This window comes from Acinonyx jubatus, chromosome A3, assembly GCF_027475565.1.
Source record: "Acinonyx jubatus isolate Ajub_Pintada_27869175 chromosome A3, VMU_Ajub_asm_v1.0, whole genome shotgun sequence".
Classification (NCBI taxonomy): Eukaryota; Metazoa; Chordata; class Mammalia; order Carnivora; family Felidae; genus Acinonyx; species Acinonyx jubatus.
The window spans coordinates 51651395-51656333 of NC_069388.1; the positions used below are offsets into that span (position 1 = coordinate 51651395).

Genomic DNA, 4939 nt, shown 5'->3' on the forward strand with positions numbered 1-4939 from the left:
AATCACAAATTGCATCTCTGGAAAATCCTGTGCTTTTAGCTTCTGCACAAATTCAACATGGCAACTCCTGCAGCATTCTAGGGCATAACCAGGTTTAGAACAGGAAATATCCACTGTAAGTGGCCAAAGGTAAGAAAAGCATCCTGCCACACAGTCAGAAAATTTTCCCTGTGGTTGAGAAGCATTTTAAAAGGAGGTTTTAGCTTCCTCTAAAGTTTACCTTTATGTTCACTCAAGCTACCACCTTGATAACATTGCTAGAGCCAAGAAGGGTTATGTGTACCCATGACACCAGGTGAGAAAGGTTTATGAATCTATATAGGTAGAGGAATGGAACTAAGACTCCAGGCCTTAAAGTATGTTGGAAGAATTTTTCCCAGTTCCTATGGGCAGCTATGTTAATGAAATAGTGGCAGAAAATACAGAGCTGAAGGTTTTGCTATTATACTTGGAAAACTAAGCTTCACTTGGGAAAGCACCTGATAACCTTAGGTGGTTGAATTCCAGTGGAAAATCCACTGCACACACACACACACACACAAACAGGAAAACTGGCCACTTCTCCATCCTCAAACCCTGCACTGCTGATACGCAAAGTAAATGTGATGGCAAAGTTTCCTTAATCCATAGAGATGCTTTGGTTTGTTGCTTTTTAAAGGCTTTTCAACCCTGCCTGGTACCATGGGTTGAAGCAAGGGTGTATAAAAATGGGGGCCATGGGTGACCTCTACAAAACAGGACTCAAGCCCCTCAGAAGCTAATGTGAGACACCTACCCAGTGAGACCTTTACACAGGGATCTTACCCCTCATCTTGATAATACAACCAAACATGTCTTTACACCAAATGAGATTCTTTACACCAAAGAATTCCAACACTGAAATTTCACATATGGCTGACTTTCATATACGAAGGACAAAGTGTTCTATACATATGGACAGAAAGGGGAGGCAGGGCTGTGAGAAGAGTTTACAGTTTTCCCACAGTGACAGGGCTACCGTTTCAATTTCACTGGAGGTAGGGGCTCTGCTCCTACCTGTTAGATGCATTTACAAGACCATGGGCAGGCCTTCCCACTGGGTGGCTGTGAGGGAAGGACGGAATAGGAGGAAAATAAGGTAGAAGGCTTAAAAGGAAACTCAGTGGGGTCACATCTCCCATCAGTTCTTAAAGCATTGCTAACTTGAAATCTATGTAGACAATGATTCTTTTGTAAATTTATTTCTTTTGTAAAAAGCAAGAAGTTATGCCTAGTAACTAACAATTCAAAATAGCCAAGTCAGAAAAAACTGAAAAAGATTTTGCCTTCCCCCTCTTACCAGCTGAAGGGCATGTTGGGAAATGAAACGGGACAGAACTAAGGTGAGGAGACTGGGAAGGAAGGCATTACACTTTTTAAGTAAACTGAAACTAAATTATAAATGAGTTGGAGTTAGGGTTAGGTCAATAAGACATGATTTCTACTGAACAGACATTTTCAGGTCCTGTCTGCCTTTTGGGTAGATTTTCAACATCTCAGTGAAACTAAGACATATTTCTGATGGATTCACCAGGACAACCTCACCAAAGCACCTTTGGAGCACAGTGATATTGGCAGCATTACACTGCTCTTAGAGTTTGAGTCCCCCCTCCCCTCCTTCCTTCCCACCTCCCCTAAAGAAGCTACATTTTTGTAATCTCTGGAGAGGTGCCTAACTCCTCTAAGTGTGGGATGGTAGAGATACAACAGTAGACATGGGAAGAGATCTTTACTCAAATGCAGCCATGGGGGTTGAGGCTGTTTTATTGTTGTCCTTTAATGATGAGCAACTGAATGTAGAAGGGAAGAAAAAAATTTATGTATGAAATATTCCACCTGTAGGTAATTTTTTAGGGGATCCCTGAGTTGTGGAAAGTTTGAGTTAAAAAAAAAAGAAAATCAGCCTTTATAATTTTTTTAATGATTTGAACTGTTATAAATCCACAAGCAATGGTTCAGACATGATGCTTCTGAAGTATTTCACTCTTCCCTACCAGGCACAAGTTGCACCCAGAAGAGAATGGACTCCCTTGCCTCTGTTTAGGGATCAGGAGACAGTAGAGGTCAGTACTTCTAAGTGGCAGGAACAAACATCCCAAGGGGATGTTGGCAGCCACAATCACTGGTGAACCTGACAGGGGTCTGAGGGGTGAAGGGGTTGGCACTGAAGAAATCCCTGATATCATATTGGCACTGCTGACAGAGATACTGCCACCCACCCCTCCTTCCCATGTGCTAGATGAGCCCATTCGAACTTGGTCCTTCATAACAGTGTAGGAATAAGAGTGCTCTATGGCCTCTTTTGTGGTGAGCCATGACAGGAAGTCAGATTGTCAAAGCATTTCCAGGAAATCCAAGGCCTCAGAGCTGACAAGGTGCTGGTTTACACTGTGAACAAAGAATTCCTATTGCTTATAGGAGCATCTGCCCAACATACCATTGAAAGGTGTATCAAATTCCATGTTGCATTTGTCAATATGGTCATATAAGTCTTCTGACCTCAGAACCTTGGCTATCTTCAACAACTGATTGTAATTGTCACATCCATGGAAAAAATGCCTCCTTCCTTCCAGAAGATCATACAACCCAAGCTCCACATATCTGACTTATGTATAATTGTACATCTTATAGCCTACAGTAGCTCAAGACCTTTGAAGTATCAGGAAGTAATTTGGACATTATAACCTTAATCAGGATGGTAAAACTCAGCCAAACCCCAATGTATTAGCTACAGCTTTCTGGGCTCATGACCAGTCATGATATTATGGAACTTCATGTCTCTCTGCCTAATTCCTATGCTGTGAAGTGGAGTATCATACTCTAGGACTTTCAGAATCTCACACATGTAAAATCAAGAATCAGTCTGTTAACATCTGGTACAATTGCTTGAAGTGTGTGCTGTTCATGTGTTCAAAAACAGAAGCCCAGAGTCTTTTACAACACCTGTCAGTGTAATGATGTTGGGATTGACTCATAAATACTCCAAAATTTTTATTGCGTGCTTGATTTTCCTTGTCTTTATTGGATTAAGAATTTTAACAACTTTTTCATTAATGTGTAATATTGATGTTGGCATGGACCCAACATGTCAGACAGGGTGGTCAACAAAGCTGGACTTGACGTTGGGGTTCAGAAGCCTCTGGGGGCAAGACCTCATTTCAACATGTTTTCTTCACTCTGTGGTGGAAGCGGCAGTGGTGTTTCTGGAGGTTGGCTTTGAACCTCAGTTAACTTTCCTTTTATTCCAAATCATTCTTTTATTAGTAGACATGTTTTACAAAAACTAACTCACATATATGCAAACAAACAAACAAATAAAGTTTGTGGAAATTTATTTTCTCTCTTGTTACATAATAATACCGGCAGATAGCCTTGATTTTGCCTTCCCATTTGCAAAGCCTAAAATATTTACTTTGGACCCTTTGCTGAAACAGTGTTTTAAATCCCTACTGTAATAGTTCTTTAAAGATGAAACATTTTTCTGTATATTTGTGAAAAATCACTGTATTCTTTTTGGTGTTTGCAGTTAATATGATTTGTACAATCAAAGTACATTGAATAGAAACCATATCCCCCCACATTTTGGTGTTACCTTTGAGATGTGACCCACCCAGCACCAACATGCCCAAATTCCTGGCTTATGATTCCAAGGAACTAAGCAGTTTGATATCATATAAATAAATCTTGCAAAGAAGTCCCTGAATTCTGTATTGGTTTACTGAAAGGAGTTTATGTATTTTTGTCCCTTCCTAGTGCAACCTATTATTTCTTTAGGGTCCAAATAGTACTTATGCACCAGGAGTTGACATTATTAACTTATTCTTGAATGTATAAGTTAAGGGGCACCTGGGTAGCTCAGTCAGTTAAGCATCTGACTCTTGATTTTGACTTATGTCATGATCTCACAGTTTGAGGGATCGACCTCCCCACATTGGGCTCTGCACGGACAATGTGGAGCTTTCCTGGGATTTCTCTCTCTCCTTCTCCCCCTCCCCCTGCTTGTACTCTTTCTCTCTCTCAAAATAAATAAATAAATATTAAAAAAATAAAGTATTTGTTAATAATTTCAACTATGAAAGTACAAATAGTTTTAACAATGACTTCTACTTTGCAAAATTCAGTGGGGTTTTTTGAGGATTCCTTCAGACTAAACACTGATCCTTTATTCTTTCCTGAAAGCCATTTGTGCCCTGACAACTGGTGTCCCCATTTACTTCTTACATCTCTGGCAGTACTTCCTCAGCCTTGTTTCTTGAATTATCTGCATTTGCTAAATTTTCAAATATTGAAGGTACTCCGGCCTTAGTTACTAGACTCCTTTCTTACTCCACAGTTTCCTTAGTTTATCTCAGTCATTCCCAAAGGTCTCAGCTACTATTTGATAACTTCCAGGTAAGTATCTCCTCTCTATCTTTTTACTCACAGATCCAGGCCACCCAGAAGCTTTTCCAGAGCACCAGCTACACCACAGTAGGGAAGACACACTGGTCCTTCAACTTCACATACATACTCCTAGCTCTTGATGGTTTACCTCCCAAACTGACTTCCTCTTCCTGATTCCTTTCTCAGTGAAAGGTCCCAGTAGTCACTCAGTTGTACAAATGACAGATGGGGAATTGCCCCCACAGCCAGTCCAGGCCCATTGCCTGCAGCTCAAATCAGGTCATGCCATTTCCACTGATGGTTTTCTATTACCCTGAGGTGTGGTGACCAAATGTCCTGGGGCACCCAAGACTGAGGCCCAACATGTGGGCCTCTTGGCTTTAAAATTGGGACAGTCTTGGGAAACTTGCTCCCATTTGCTTGAAACAAAGTGATTTCCGGGGATGTAGTACTCTGAGTGCTGAAACTCTGGACATCTAAGGCAAACTGAGGCAGCCTGTTTGCCTCAGCCTGTTTTTAGGCTAAAACTAACTTAAAA

At 40.9% G+C, this 4939-nt stretch overlaps 1 pseudogene; it reads right to left on the minus strand.

Moving 5' to 3' along the window:
• Window positions 1-1973: 1973 nt before the first annotated feature.
• On the minus strand, window positions 1974-3094 carry LOC106977291 (casein kinase II subunit alpha-like; annotated as a pseudogene).
• Between the last annotated feature and the right edge of the window lie 1845 nt (window positions 3095-4939).